The following is a 16925-nucleotide window of genomic DNA, read 5'->3' as shown; positions in this document are numbered from 1 at the left end:
GGAGGCTTATCCCACGGTAGTTATCGCAGATTGTGGAGTCTCCCTTTTTGTGGATTGGGCAGAGCTTAAATTCCAATCGTTGGGCATGCTTTCGTCCGACTATATTTTACAAAAAAGCTGATGCCTGCTCCTTATCAGTTCTTCGCCGCCGTGTTTGAATAGCTCGGCCGGCAATCCATCGACCCCCGCCGCGTTGTTGTACTTTAGGTGGGTAATTGCTATTCGAACTTCTTCATGGTCGGGCAATGGAACGTTCGCTTCATCGTCATCGATTTGGGAATCGGGTTCGCCTTCTATTGGCGTTGTACTTTCACTGGCATTCAACAAGCTGGAGAAGTGTTCCCTCCATAATTTTAGTATGCTCTGGGCATCGGTCACTAGATCACCTTTGGGGGTTCTGCAAGAGTATGCTCCGGTTTTGAAACCTTCTGTTAGACGCTGCATTTTTTCGTAGAATTTTTGATCATTACCCTTGTCGGCCAGCTTTTCAAGCTTTTCATCACGCATTTCGGCCTCTCTCTTTTTCTGTCCGTAATTGCGTCTCGCTTCCCTCTTCAACTCTCGGTATCTACCGCATCCCCGCCAGGTAGCTTAATGAATTTTTCTATGCTGGAATCTAGTACCCTATTTTGGGCCCCGACGAAGTCGATCACCCTCATATTTGAGGATGCTTCTTCCTCGTGGAGGCTGAATATACCGACTGTTGCGCCAAGGATACCTTCTTTGCCCACCCTGGCGTTAAAGTCGCCAAGCACGATTTTGACATCGTGACGGGGGCAGTTCTCATAGGTGCGCTCCAAGCGCTCATAGAAGGCATCTTTAGTCACATCGTCCTTCTCTTCCGCCGGGGCGTGTGCGCAAATCAGCGATATGTTGAAGAATCTCGCTTTGATGCGGATTGTGGCTAGACGTTCATCCACCGGGGTGAATGACAGTACTCGGTGACGGAGTCTCTCTCCCACCTCGAATCCCACACCAAACTTGCGCTCCTTTATATAACCACTGTAGTAAATGCCACAAGGACCTACTCGCCTCAGTCCTTGTCCCGTCCATCGCATTTCTTGGACGGCGGTGATGTTAGCCTTCACTCTAACCCCCAGCTGGGCACTGGCACCTTCCTAATTAAGGGACCGGACATTCTAGGTGCATGCGCTAATATCGTAGTCTTTATTTCGTTTGTCATGATGGTCATCAAAACGGGGGTCTCTCATCCGAGGCAGTTGGTAATCTTTCATTGGGGGCGCTTTTTACGTGGCGGGTCCCTTACCCAGCGCACAACCCTGTAAAGGGGGTGTTTCGCCTTCTCACTTTGGCTCGCTTTCAAACGGATGTTCTTAGGCTACCCAGAGGATACTTGATCAAAGACCGGAACTAGTTGGTTTTCCTGGGGCAGTGTCCGTAAACTCGTCATCAAGCCGCAAAACCTTGGCTGTATTCGAAATTAAATAATTCACAAACCAATAATCCTACAGTTGTTAAATTCATACACTCGTTTTTTGAAGGTTAGGGCTAACTAACCATCTTATGGGTTTAATTCTAGTAGCGCGATCTATGTGAAAGGCCGGGGACTTTTCAATTGACCTCTTATGTATGGATATATATGCAATATGTATATGTGCGAGGGTGTGCGTGCGTGAATGATTTGAAGTGTATGGTAAGTGGGCCAGTGGCACTTCATTTATTTATATGCAGACATGCGCACATATCTACCCATATATCGTTGTAAATTATATGCGAAAGAGTTCCACACACAAGTCTAGAATTATTTGTGTGTTATGGGCAGGTGAGTGTTGCAAATATACAAATATAAAATCTGTAGGCCACATTCTCACGCTCACAAATATTAATATAATTCCTCAAACATGTAAGACGTGGTTAGCCTACACCACAATCCCCGTAACCATATGGAAACTCTCTCCTTCCCTATATTTGAATTGATTAACGTGGATTGCTGCAGCTTGGCTGCACCGATCAGTCAATGCAAAGCAGAAATAATCATGCTATGGTAGAGTCATTTACACATATTTATAATTAAAGTTCAAAAACTGATCGCTGAGGGACCATCTCAGAGAGTTTGACATTATGTTTACTTAATGCAGGAAGTGTACTAGGAATCTACCAGCTGTTTTTGTTATTATTATTGTCGAGTTCACCTAAGCACTACTGACTACAATATTTAAAAATTTCCAAGGTCAAAATTTTTGGGAAGATAAAGCCCTCGGTATCAATGAGTGGTCATGGCGCTGTAATTATAGGATGATACTATTATGATGCAAGAGCTGAATAACAAAGTTTCCCGCAGTCATCAAAAATGTATTTCGCATAGAGCGCTACCCGCTGCAGATAAAGATAAACCTCTGATCACATTTCTGTGAAGAAAAATCTGTACATAAAATGCCTGAGATGTACCTAAAATCTTGTAGAATCACTCTTTGTCGGAGTAACTGCAGACACACATACAAAACAGTAATTAAAGTTCGCCTAAACAAGTAACATAGATATTCATGGCAATTCAATTACAAATCATAGAATCTTTGACTTCTGTGACCAATTTTCGCAATTCTCGATTTATTTTGGATCTCCTACTTCTACTCAAGCGCCTAAACAGAATGAAACTCGAAACCAATTTGAGCCAATTTTATCACTGATTCATTAGCTTTTCAAAGAAAGTTATCTGACATTTCGTGATACCTAGAAAGAATTTAAAAACCTGTAATAGTCAATTTATAAACATAAACGAGAAGGCGGACTATTATTGTGATTGCTTTTATCAAGGACGAAATTCCAAGTAGTGTTTACCATATACCATCTTATCTTAATATAGTTATTAACAAACAAAATCTCTTTCGCCAACCCAAATAAGGTTCTTCAGAGGTATAAATAATATCTTCTTCTTTCCAAACGAAGCCAGATCCTTCTCCACCTGGTTTTTTCGACGGAGTAGAGGTCTTTCTCTTCCTCTGCTTCCCCCGCCAGGTACTGCATCGAATACTTTCGAAGTTGGAGTGTTTTCGTAAATTCGGACGACATGACCTAACCAGCGTAGCCAAAGTCGTCTCATATCTCATACAGCTTCATCGTTCCATCGAATTCGATATTCGCCGTAGCCAATACGCAAAGAAACATAAATCTTTCGCAGAACCTTTCTCTCGAAAACTTGTAACGTCGACTCATCAGATGTTGTCATTGACCATGCCTCTGCACCATATAGCTGGACGGGAATAATGAGTGACTTGTAGAGTTTGGTCTTTGTTCGTCGAGAGAGGACTTTATTTCTCGCTTGCCTACACAGTCCGTAGTAGAATCTATTGGCAAGAGTTATTCTGCGTTGGATTTCGAGGCATTGCTGTTGATGTTGATGCTGGTTCTAAAATTGACGAAATTACGTACGACAGTTATGACTGTCAACAGTGATGCGAGAGCCAAGTCGCGACGACTGTTTACTTGATGACAGGAGATATTTCGTCTTGCCCTCGTTCACTACCAGACTCATTTGCTTCGCTTGCTTATTCATTCTGCAGAAAACAGAACTAACGGCGCTTATAAATAATATCTAGACCCAAATTTATAAATAGAGAAGAAATGGTAATTCGTGACTTAATTCTAAAAATTTTATAATACTAAGACAACAATAATGTTAACAACAATAATAAAATATGCGATTGTCATTTTCGGAATTTTACAAGTAGATCTAGTGAGACAGTCATCCTACTCCAACTATTTTTGTATTTTTTTTCTATCCAGCTTAGGTTAATTTAGCTTATGATGTTGATTCTAACAGGGATCTCACTTGAACCACTTAGAACGCCGGTCCGTTTAGGTACCTAAAACGCCTATATATTTGATCGTAAGATCCTAACAAACCACAAAGCTCTTTGTGCCTATCAAAAACTTGTCGGGGCGGCTAATATCAGTTTCTGCTGTTTCCTGGTTCGCCGTAGGAAACACTACCAAAATATTTCAACTTCAGTCTTACAAAAGCTGCATAATGGAGGAGAAAGTGTCTGGACTTTTCCACCTCATCCTGCTCCAAAATACTTTGATGACCTTTGCTAAGGACAAATAGTTTATAAGATCTCTTTCAGATGGATCTTGTAATCGCGGTGATCATAATCGACCGGTGCTAGATGGATTAGCTTCTCGGCTTTGCAGTTGCCAGTACTTCTATCTGGTGAGAAAAGCACCTCTTGACTAGCTTTGAGCGCATAGTTGGCCAGTTCGTCGCTAGTATTGTCGCTCTGCTAAATGTTGAATGCTCACCTCCTGAAAGAGGTGCGTCTTCCGCACTTCAATAGCAATCACTCTCGTATATCAAGTAAAAATTTTCTGAACTCGAGAAAACTACATAAAAAATATATAAGATGGTATATACCGCGGCCGTAAGTAGGAAAAACTCAATCAAATAGCTAGTGAAGGCTAGCTTGAAATTGGAACATGCATTGTTTTTCTCGAACCAATGGTCGTCAATATAGCTCGAATTTGCTTCTGGACCTTTTTAACAAAGTGACCAGAAATTAAGCCATTTAAATTAGTTAGAAAGCCTGGTGGAATGGTAAATTAACTGGAACCTTTTAAAATACTTCGCTTCCAGTTTTCAAGCGCTCCAACTTAAAGTACATATTGGCGTCATACATAAAATGATTATTAACAAACCTATTGGCTATTAATTTTAAGTGCTTGTGAATAAATTTATGTTTGAATTAAGCGTTATTAATTTCAGTGATTTATTACTTGAGTGTAAATACATACGGCTATGTACATACTTAGGTATAACTGTTTCTGAGAGCTCTCAACAAAGCATTAATGGTATAAATTAATATTCCAACGTAATTAAACGCTTATATTAATGAAAAGTTTTGCATAAATCGATTTATTAAGTGAAGTAAATGTGTTTGGTTAGGGATATGGAATTTTGAGGACTCGAAAATTACAATCTCTAACAAATAAATAAGTAAGTATTAAATTGTAGTATAACCGAACATTGTATGCTATTTCAAATTGCGCGGCTCAATGCCGGCAAAATATCTTTAAGTGTTGGCGAATGCAATGCAATCAAATTTAACATAATATTAACTTATTTTTATGGTCATAGGCTACCTTAATCTTATTACTAAATTTTACTTCTTGTCAATGAAACTTATACTTAAATCATCCCAAACTCCTCCACATATATTGCATTATGATATAAACTAAACCGAAATTAAAGATATTTTGTTGATCTGAAAAATGTCAACCGAAGTATCGGAAATAATTATATTAACGATATGAAGTTGAGCCCAACACCAAACCATCAGTGTAATATAAAAACTTTTAAGAAAACGTATTCATTTAATTTTATTTAAATATTGCAGCTTGTCATCAACATAATTTAATTCAGAATCGGAATTCACTACATAAGGGTTATTGGAAGCAGAAGGTCTAGGCTGATTGCATTAATTTTTAACATTGTTCAGATATACATACATACATATGTACTTGAAAACTTATTATCAAGCAATTTTATAAATACCTACATATGTATGTATAAATCTTATATATAAAACTTAATCGCAAAATGTGTTGCTAAGTGCATAACTCAACAACGCCTGGACCAATTTGGCCAATTCTTTTTACTAAATGTTCGCTGAGGTTCAAAGATGGTTTTTACGGCGAGAAAAATTCGAATAATTGCCGGAAAACCACTAAAAACATCTCTTTTCTTTTTCCCATACAAATGAATGAATGTTTGTTTGTTAGTAACGCTAATGCTCGAGAACGGCTGAACCAATCTTCATGAAATTTTCAGAGGTTGTTCGCTGTGGATCGGGGAAGATTTAGAAATCACAAAAAACGTATGCTTTCGTGAGGAAAATTCGGAAAATTGCACAATTCCAAAAAATAATTTTTTTTCATATGAAATTTTTTTTTTAATTATTTCAATTGTTCAAAATTGTCATTTGCTTTCTTTATTCTGACTTTTCAAAAAAAAAAAAATTTGAAAATTACTCAGTGAAAACGTCATGTGTGTTTCACACAAAGTGGTAAATTACAGATTGAAATTTGTTATGAAGCCACGAAGAGGTCGCGCTAATATCGGTCGGCGTTCTTTTTGCCATCAACATATATTGGCAGCCCAAGGCACATGACAGAGTACTCCCAGGAAGCGATGACATACGTGCGGTATTATGGATCGCGGTCAATCAGCAAGCGATCGTCACGATGTCACAGCACGACTTTTCAAACAAGGTTACACCAGATCAAATTGATGAAATCATTTCTGCGGAAATTCCCGATGCAGAGAAAGATCCAGTATTATACGAAGTAATGAAATCCGATATGGTTCATGGTCCTTGCGGACACCATAATCCCACTTCGGTTTGTATGTCTGACAATAAATTTAGAAGAGTAAATATCGAAGTTGACAACACATGGATCATACTATATTCACCATTTCTGTTTAATTCACCTTCAAAACTCATATCAAAGTTGAGTATTGTAGTTTGGAGAAATCGATAAAATACGTTTGTAAGAACGTCATCAAAGGAAGCAACATGGCGGTTATTGGTCTTGAACGATACGGTCGGTACGTGAACTGCAATAAAGCGCTTTGTAGGATATTGACTTTTGCAATTCATGAACGTTTTCCGACTGTTGTGCGTCTCGCAATTAATCTAGAGAATGGACAATGAGTGCATTTCAACCCAGAGTACAGCACAGCCGGTGGAAACACCGCCAGCAACAAAATTAACATTGACGAGTTTTTTCTCAACTTTCTTTCTCTATTCGGAAATACCTTGATATTATACGTGGAATGCATCGGCGAAGAAATAGTTACGCAGAAAGCAAGGCCAACCAGTAGATGGACAACTAATGCATTAGGACGAATTTACACAATTCACCCGAAAAACAATGATTGCTTATACGTTCGGTTGCTATTGATTAATGTGCGCGGCTCAACTTTATTTGAGTCATTGCGTACTGTGTATGTACGTTTTGGAGAAGCCAGCCAGCAATAACAATTGCTGGAGCATGATAATCAATGGAATCAAACGATAGACAATTCGATAGCTACTTCGCACGCCACTGAAGTTCGCACACTTTTCGCGATGATCATTTCGACATATCAGCCTTCAAATCCACGTGGGATACGAACAAAAATGACATTGCCCAAGACATGTTACATCGTCTTCGCTAAGAATTGTGAAAGGGTCAATTCCGGTTGATACTTTCGGTGGTTTGACATCAATTCCATCTGCCGTTTATCAATTCTTGAAAGATGAACTTATCACAAATGTTCGGACATTGGCCAAATTATCGTAACTACGATTCCTTAAGTGCACGCGCAATCTTAGCTGCCAAAAATACCGATGTTGTTTACTTAAACTGGAAGATTCAAAGTAAAATTCCAGAAGACTTGCGCTCATAGGAATCGATCGATCGTCTTGAAAATGAAGACGACGCCGTGAATTATCCAGTGGAATTTCTAAATTCTTTGGAGAGGCTTGGCCTGCCACCGCGTCATTTGCGTCTCAAAGTTGGACCTGTCGTTATTATGTTTCGCAATCTTCATGCACCAAAACTGTGCAATGGAACCCGACAGGTTGTGACGCACCTATCGAATACAAGGGGGGCAGAGTGCTTGATTCTACAAATTCTTTTGAGTTCTAACGGTTTGCCATTTTAGTTCAAATGTATTCCGCTTCCAGTGAAAATTACATTTGAGATGACAATCAACAGGACACAAGGATGGTCGCGTAGTGTGTGGCATAAATTTGGAAGTGCTATGTTTTTCACACGCCCGGATATACGTGGTGTGCTCACGAGTTGGAAAACCATCTTTTCTGTACACCGGAACAGAAATCAAAAAAAAGTTGTTTATCAAGATGCGTTACTTTGAAAAAAAAATTAAATGATAAATTCAACTTTCTTTTCATTTCAAAACACATAATTTCACACAGGACAACGGCTGCGGGGTAAGCTAGTATAAATATAAATATGCAAAGAGGCTACTGAATATTTCACAATCCGAAATGTAAGTCAGAAGAGGGCTAAGGCATTTTAAGGGGGGTGCACTAAGTTATTGATTTATCGCGGTTTCGCAGTTTCTAACAAAAACGTTATGTAGAGAGAGGGCGGTTGTAATCCGATCTCATCCATTTCCTCACTGTTTTGCAATTTATACTAAAGTTATCGTTCGCACGGAAGTAGAAATATCTATAAACCCTCTGCAAAGAAATTGCTGACTTTACAGCGCTTATATAATTTTACATTTATGTAATTTGTTTCCAATTTAAATTATCTTTCATTTATAGACGTCTTTTTTCATAATTTTTTCTGAGTAGTTTTCCGTTTGCTTTTTGATCTTTTTTCAGATCAGAAGAATCCACGTGGTGATAATTGTTGGGGAAGTTTCTTTGAGTCTACTTGTTTGTGTTTCTTGATGGTAACATCATTAATTGTTAAACTCTTTTCCGATTTGAGTCCTTCTGAATATGTGGCCAGCGAGCAGCATTTCTAACATTTCAGAACACTCTTTCCTCTAGAGCTGCATTTGAAGTGCCATAGACGATAATTTCGTCGATTGATGTGATTGATATTTGTTCAGCACCGTTCCGTTGCAGGACCATATTGCTGCTTTGCCACTTATATCTGTACTTTCCGAACGTTGGGAATATTACTCACTCAGTAAGGCAACATCTATGTATGTTGCTTACTATAATGGTTTGATGGCAGCAGGGCTTGTGCAGCGACGCAGTGATTTTAGTTCAGCTGCAGTATTCTAATTTTTTCATTGTCTTTACCAACTCCAAGTATTTAGGGAAAGTCGTACTCAGAACTGAGTGCTCCTCTTTGCACAGCATGCATACTTTTGATACATGTCCCGGGCTTCCACAACCTGTCGATAACACTGCAACACCCGATCTTTACTTTGCCTAATTTAAGGGCATATAAGGGCTATTTAAGTGCCGCTTCTTGTTTTCTGCATATTTTTGATATTTTTTGAATATTTTTCTGAAACCCGCACTCCTTTTGTAACGCGTCGCAAATTTCTTCGGACGTGGCCATTTCTCCAATCAATCTCTCTACAATGCTCTCGAACGTGTCGGCTCTCTTGTGCTTTTGCTAACTATTTTCAGAGGCCATGTTTCTGCCAGAAAATATTTGGGAACACCTGTCAATGGGTATGTTTAGTCCTTTGTCCTAAAACCTTAGCTGCTTTTTTTTAATGGCTGGCAATGCCATAACCAAAGGCAAAGCGAAGAAAGAGAAACGAAAAAAGGAGAAACAGCTGATCGAGAAAAACAAAACGGCAGATTAAAACTAAATGCACATTTTGATTCGCTGTTATAAGGGGAAAACTAGAATTTAAATTTTATTTTATGTAATTTACCACGAAGAGGCGCAAGTAAATAAAAATAAAATTTGTAACACAAATCGGATTTTACTTATTTGTTTTCGCAAATGTTTAGGGACTAGAAAGCTACCCGTCTACTTCACTCAAACACTAATATGCAACCCCAAAGCGATCGGACTCATGCTGAACAAATGCCGAACACTTCAAATGACGAAATTATCGCCTGTGGCATTCCAAATCCAGCATTAGAGGAAAGAGTGTTCAGAAATATGAGAGATGCTGCTCACTGGCCACATATTCAGAAGGACGCAAATCGAAAAAGAGTTTCACAATTGATGCAGTTGCCCCCAAGAAACACAAACAAGTCGATTCAAAGAAATTTCCGCAAAAAATTGTCACCTCGTGGACACTTCTGATCTTCAAATTGATTAACTGACAAACGAAAAACTATGTAGAAAAAAAGAATAAAGAAGCCTATAAACTCAAGAAAATATAAATTGCAAATAAATTATATAAAAATAAAATTAAATAAGTACTTAAAAATCTGCAGTTTTTAATGATAAATGATATTTTTGTCCATTGCTTTATCTTTGATATCGCATAAAATGGGTAGAAGATTTTGCAGGCACCATGTTGTACGCATCGCTTTATTAAAATATGCAAAAAAATTCTGTCACACCATCCTATTTGTATTTATATATTATTTTATATATATAAATTAATATTTATACTCTTGCAACATTTTGCTACCGAGTATAATAGTTTCCTCACCTTACGGTTGTCTGTAACACCTATGTAGACTCAATCGAAATACAAGGTGCTTTCTAAAGTAAACAGGACTTTTGAAGTGGCGCCATCTATATGTCGACTGGTGCGTTATAATCTGCTATCTTTTTCGATTGTCCAGTGAGAATTTCGTGACATTTCATAGATTGGAAGTGAAGTTATTGCGTTTTAAGTGTCAGTATGTTTATGTTATCGGTGCGAAAATGAACTTCGAACAAAGAGCCAACATTAAGTTCTTTTTTAAATTGGCAAAACTTTTACCGAAACGTTTCAATTGATAAAACCAGTTTATGGCGATGATTGCTTATCCCGTAGCAGAGTGCATGAGTGGTTTCAACGTTTTCAAAGTGGTCATGGAGACATAAATGACGATCAACATGTGGGCCAATCGAAATCAGTGATCACCAATTCCATCGAAACTGTGCGTGAATTCATCAAAAGTCAGCCGAAATCATCATTGAAATTCATGGAAATGGAATTGAACATCTCCAAAACATCGATCTATCGCATTTTGACCGAACATTTGGGTTTACGAAAGGTGTATGCACGGTTTGTTCAGCACAAATTGACTGACGACCAAAAATTTCTCAGAATCCAACATTCGATCGACGCTTGGGACCGATTTATTGGCCAAAAATCACATTTTAAACATTAACTACTCCCCGCATTCACCTTAGATGTAGCACCGTGCGACTTCTTCCTTTTCGGCAAAATGCATGGGTCTATGAAAGGAAAGCGTTATGCAGACGTAGAGGCCATTCAAAAGGCGTGTACCGAGCTAAAACACTCGTTCGACATGCTTTTGGACCATGCAAAAATCTGTACTGAAGCAGAAGGAGACTATTTTGAATAAAATAAATTTGCCGAAAAAACCATTTGTTCTGTTTATTTTTTAAAAGTCCTGTTTACTTTGGAACTCTCCTTGTAGATATGTAGTTCTATATATATAAAAATTATGAAGTTGGTGAGACGATCTTAATTCCGAGTGGCTGTCAGAAAAGAGGGCTTTATGAGTGCCGGGGTCAAAATTTGAAGATGGGCGTGGCACCGCCCGCTTTGAAGTAAAATCATATATCTCTGAACCTACTCCACCAATTTCCACCAAATTTCGTACACAACCTTACACTGACGATCCTGTCTTATTATGAAAGCGTCTACTTTCCACATAGCAAAAATTTCAATTTCATATAATATAATTCTTTCACTTTCCACTGCACAAATCAAGCAACAAGCATAACCATTCAAACCTACACATATCGAATATGTGATCCACAGTGCATATGGTTGACCGTTTGCCGATAATATTGGTCAATCTGTGAGATGGCCATTAAAATTCCGAGAAAGTATTGCTTTGAAATAAAAGAACTTTTACGTAATTGCTTCAAATAATCGTAGAAATAGCCCACCGGTTATAAAATCCGTCCAGAGTATGAGGATCTGCCCGATTGTAGTTTATGCTTCAATGAACAAATTTAAGGAAATATAATATAATCAAAAGTAGGCGTTATTTACAATAATCCAAAGCTTGTTGCAACAGAGTTTGGAAAGCATTTGGCTTGCTTTTACTCTCAACACGAAGACAACGTTTCTAAGTACAGTGACATCACTAGCACCTTTTAGCCAAAGCTCCTTCACGCCAAACACTCCAAACTTCACTTTCTGATACTTTAGAAAGCTTTCCTTTATATCAGAATTACTGATACTTTAGACAGTTCTCCGTTATATCAGAATTGCTGATGCTCAGTTGATTTTTCCTGCTGTCTTGCTGTCGACAAATACTTTGTCGCATCGTGTATTTCGGCAAAATGAATAGTTGACGGCTTAGTAAACAGCGACTTCGACCATATGGCAAGCAGTCGCTCTTCCTCGGCTCTGCACAGAAGGGCATCTTTCAGTTATTGCCCTATAAACGGTTGTACTCACGCTCCATAGTTTGATGAGTGACGAGTGGCTTTCTAGCTCAGTGGTTCGTGCGAGAGCAGAGAACGCAAATAATTGCTCAAAGAAAGTCGGAGGCTATACTATTGTAATTCAATTTTTTATACTCTCGCAACAATGTTGCTAAGGAGAGTATTATAGTTTTGTTCACATAACGGTTGTTTGTAAGTCCTAAAACTAAAAGAGTCAGATATAGGGTTATATATACCAAAGTGATCAGGATGACGAGTAGAGTTGAAATCCGGATGTCTGTCTGTCCGTCCGTCCGTCTGTCCGTCCGTCCGTGCAAGCTGTAACTTGAGTAAAAATTGAGATATCATGATGAAACTTGGTACACGTATTCCTTGGCTCCATAAGAAGGCTAAGTTCGAAGATGGGCGAAATCGGCCAACTGCCATGCCCACAAAATGGCGGAAACCGAAAACCTATAAAGTGTCAGAACTAAGCCATAAATAAAGATATTAAAGTGAAATTTGGCACAAAGAATTGCATTAGGGAGGGGCATATTTGGACGCAATTTTTTTGGAAAAGTGGGCGTGGCCCCGCCCCCTACTAAGTTTTTTTGTACATATCTCGGAAACTACTATAGCTATGTCAACCAAACTCTACAGAGTCGTTTCCTTCAGGCATTTCCATATACAGTTCAAAAATGGAAGAAATCGGATAATAACCACACCCACCTCCCATACAAAGGTTATGTTGAAAATCACTAAAAGTGCGTTAACGGACTAACAAAAAACATCAGAAACACTAAATTTTACGGAAGAAATTGCAGAAGGAAGCTGCACCCAGGCTTTTTTGAAAAATTGAAAGTGGGCGTGGCCTCGCCCACTTATGGAAAAAAAACCATATCTCAAGAACTACTATACCGATTTCAATGAAATTCGGTATATAATATTTTCTTGACACCCTGATAACATGTACGAAATATGGGTGAAATCGGTTCACAACCACGCCTTCTTCCAATATAACGCTATTTTGAATTCCATCTGATGCGTTTTCTGTATAATTATACATTAGGAACCAATGATGATAGCGGAATAAAACTTTACACAAATACGGTATTTGAAAAATATGTAAATGAAGTATAATGAAATCTCGATTATCACTTTATCATGCGAGAGTATAAAATGTTCGGTGACACCCGAACTTAGCCCTTCCTTACTTGTTTTTATTTATGTTTTGATTGGTGCGTCATTTGATTTTCCAATATTATTGCTTTGCTAACTAAATATGTACATTATGTAATTTCTTGCTTTTCATGTTATGATTTTTTATTCATTTTGTATGTCTTTTATATACCTCTTCTACGTCAGCGCAAATATTCGGCATGCTCAAGGTCTCGCGTTGCTTTTGGCATTTTTCAAGCATTCTTTTTCAGATATTTCAAATTTTTGTTACTGTGCTTGTACCCATGTATGTATGTATGTTGCTACGTATTTATTTGTATAAATTTTCCGCTTTCTTCCTCTCCAGCTACATTCAAGCGCCACAGGGGCACACTTCCTTAGAAGTATAAATATGCCTTTATATCCTTTTTACGACGTTTTTCGTCATTCTTTAGATTTCTTTAAGCATTAAATTAAAATATATTTTTTGTTTTTTGTTTTTTTTTACAATTTGAATGCTTTACTTAATTTGGTCTGCGGCATTGGCACGCTGCTGCTTATTCCAACAATTATTTAATGTTGCTGTTGATTTTTGCGACAAAGTTGCCTCATTAAATTTATCCTGCGTGGAAGTTGTAGTAGATGGCGGGTAATTAAAATACCAGGCAATTAGACGAAATTTACCATTTTTATGCCTTGTTAAGTTTTATAGCAATTCTACACAGTTTCTTTTTGTTACCCTACTTAGCTATTTGACTTGAAATACGCTACCAATTTCGGAATGTTTTTGATTACGCGTTATTGTTTCACTTTTTATCCCCTGAAGTTTGTAGCACCCAAAAGTTAGAGACTCTTCAACCAATGTATATAACGGGTGATCCAACTAGAGGAATTTTTAATAGCCTATTTTTGACAGATCTTGCGTAAGTTATGTCAAGCTGTCATGCAATTTTTGTGCAGTGTTGTTTGGCATTTCATCATGGAAAGACGGACGCCTGAACAACGTTTACAAATCGTTCCACTTTATTAAGAAATTTCACGTTCTGTAAAGAATGCGTTTTGTCCGCTTCGCACAACTAAGGGTCCACATAATCGACCCACTGAACGTACTATTCGCAACACCATCACCCATCTTGAGACCTAGCATTCATTATTGGATAATATTCGACCAAATAGACCACATTCAGCGCGCAGTGAAGGAAATATAGCAGCCGTAGCTGAGGCTGTAAACGAAGACCGTGGAGAGTCGATTCGGCGCCGTTCGCAGCAAATCGGACTGACGTATAGAATGACTTGGTGCATTTTACTCTGAAGAGATTCAAGAGCTGCCATTTCTTCCAGAAAAAAAGAACGGTTTGGTGTGGATTGTAGGCCGGTGGATTCATCGGTACATATTTCTTCAAAAATGATGCCGGTGAGAACACCGTCAATGGCTGCCGTTATCGCGCCATTATAATCGACTATTTAATGCCTGAAATTAAATCTCGTGACCTCAGCGACATTTGGTTTCAACAAGAGAGCGTCCCTTGCCATAAATCGCATCAATCAATGAATTAATTGAGACAATACTTCGCAGATAATTTCACGTTTCGGGCCGCTCGATTGTCTGCCAAGATCGTGTGCTATCACACCGTTAGATTTTTTCTTTGGGGGTGTAAAGTCTAAAGTCTATTCGGACAATTGAGCTTCGGTTCAGATCTTGGAGTAAAACATCGCGCGTATCATTCGCCAGTTACCATTCGAAATGGTCGAACGAGTCAACGAAACTTGGACTCAACGAATGGATCATCTGAGAAGAAGCCACGGCCAACATTTGAAAGAGATAATATTCAACAATTAAATGCCAAAAAATGTTATTTTGAATGATGATAAACATTCCCCATTAAATTGGAAGTTTCTAAGTTTTTTCTTTAAAAAAGTAGGAAACTTCGAAATGGATCAACCTTTATAATTGATCAAAGGGACGAGCTTGACAAATCGTCAAAACTTTATGAACACATACTTTTCTCTCCAAGACGCTATTCATTTGTTGGAATCGCCGATATCGGACTTCTATAGCTAGTACTTGTATAGAAAGCATTGTTAGCTAAGGCAATAATGCAATTTTCGAAGGATCAAAGCACTATATCGTATATCTGTCATTCAAACTGACCGATCAATATCAAGATTAAAATCGTGTTATACTCTTTTATGCTTTAAAAATGCACCTGTAAAGGGTATTATTACTTCGGTGCAGCCGAACTTAACATTTTTTCTTGCTTTATGATAAATTTTGGTACAACTGTAAAATCAGGTCAACACTTCCCCTAACCCTCGTATGCTATCAGTATTTTCGAATATCGGCTTGACTTTCTACCATATTTATTGATCAATCTCTGAAGTATCTTAATGAAAAAGTTGTAATATCAAAGCTGAATAAAATCTGATTAATACATTCTCTAATCCCTTAACCTTATAAAAAAACTTCAAACCTCCTCTAGAATTTAATGTATGGTGATTATACTGGTAAATATGTAAGGTGTCGTAGCAAAATTAAGCGATTTGATTTTCGAGCGATTTCGATTTGCGGCTTCCTAAAAAAGTCGTTATTTACACTCAAGAGTAGCTTAAAAACTATTATGAAGAATCTTATACCTTTGATCCTTTTACAGCGGCTCCGAAAACATTGCTTCAACAAAAACATTTTAGAATTTTGAGAGCCGATTACAATAAGTTAAAAAATTCTTACAAATACACTCATATCTCCGAAGCTAACAGATCAATTGCAAAAACCATAGTAAAAAACATTTTTTGACAAAATTCGTTTCATCAACTCGTCGTTGGTTTTGGTCAAAAGTGAGATCGCGCGGCAACCACTTTGCACAGAGCTTTATCGTACCCAATTATTAGCGAATGATATGATGTACACATTCAGTTGATACATTTAGAGTGCCTGCTATCTCGAACAACTTCACTTTACAGTCCTCCGAAAATATTTTGTGGACTTTGTTGATGTTTTCGGCGGTAACAACCTCTTTTGGGCGTCCGCGTCGTTCACTGTCTTCGGTGCTCATTTCATCACGTCTAAACTTAACACACCAATCCTTGTTGGTTGATTTTCCTGGGGCAGTGTAATACACTCGAATGAAATAATTCACAAAATAATGATCCGACAGCTTTAAAATTTTTACAGGCGCCTTTTGAAGGTTTGTACTAACTAAAAATTGTATGGATTTAGAAGACAATTGATCTGTCATGTATGTACACAAAACAAATTTTTAAATGAAATCGCAATAATTTTGACTTTGGATTGCAAATTGCGATCAGCTATCAAGGTTTGCTTAGATGACGCTTATACTAGTATTTTTTGGCTAATAAAATTTAGATTCTAGGATTGCCGATTTGTAGGGATTTTAATTTTGCTTTGATATTGAAAAATTATGCGATGTAAAAAATATCATAAAAACTTGACGGCTGTTAATCTTTAAGATTGATAATTCTTCTTGAAAAATATTGGATATCTTATAGTTTTATATCGAAACGGTGTGAGTTTGAGCCACGAATTACCCCAGCTACCGTATACTAAATATAATGAATTGGTTTAGTTTAGCAGAAATTATGCTCAATATGCCAGTTTGAGTGTGAATTATCTTCACAAAAATCATCAGACATTGGCAAAACTTTTTTATTAAACAAGTAAAGGATGGCTAAGTGCGGGTATACATTTTTTATTAAGCATATTGCTAGAGTATAAAATCTTCTACTGTGCCCGAACTTAA

The 16925-nt window shown here is 37.8% G+C and overlaps 1 protein-coding gene and 1 long non-coding RNA gene across 2 annotated transcripts in view; both read left to right on the top strand.

Moving 5' to 3' along the window:
* LOC120772965 (GTP-binding protein Di-Ras2) overlaps positions 1 to 16925 on the top strand; it is a 98045-nt gene that overhangs the window by 68428 nt on the left and 12692 nt on the right. The window lies entirely within an intron of this gene.
* Positions 9303 to 9643, top strand: LOC120772966. The gene is made up of 2 exons (XR_005705111.1): positions 9303 to 9385; positions 9450 to 9643. It is a non-coding gene; the product is annotated as an uncharacterized LOC120772966 (long non-coding RNA).

The sequence above is a fragment of the Bactrocera tryoni genome, chromosome 3, assembly GCF_016617805.1.
Source record: "Bactrocera tryoni isolate S06 chromosome 3, CSIRO_BtryS06_freeze2, whole genome shotgun sequence".
Taxonomy (NCBI): Eukaryota; Metazoa; Arthropoda; class Insecta; order Diptera; family Tephritidae; genus Bactrocera; species Bactrocera tryoni.
The sequence above is the reverse complement of the archived record's forward strand: the minus strand, read 5'-3'. Positions and strand labels throughout refer to the sequence as shown.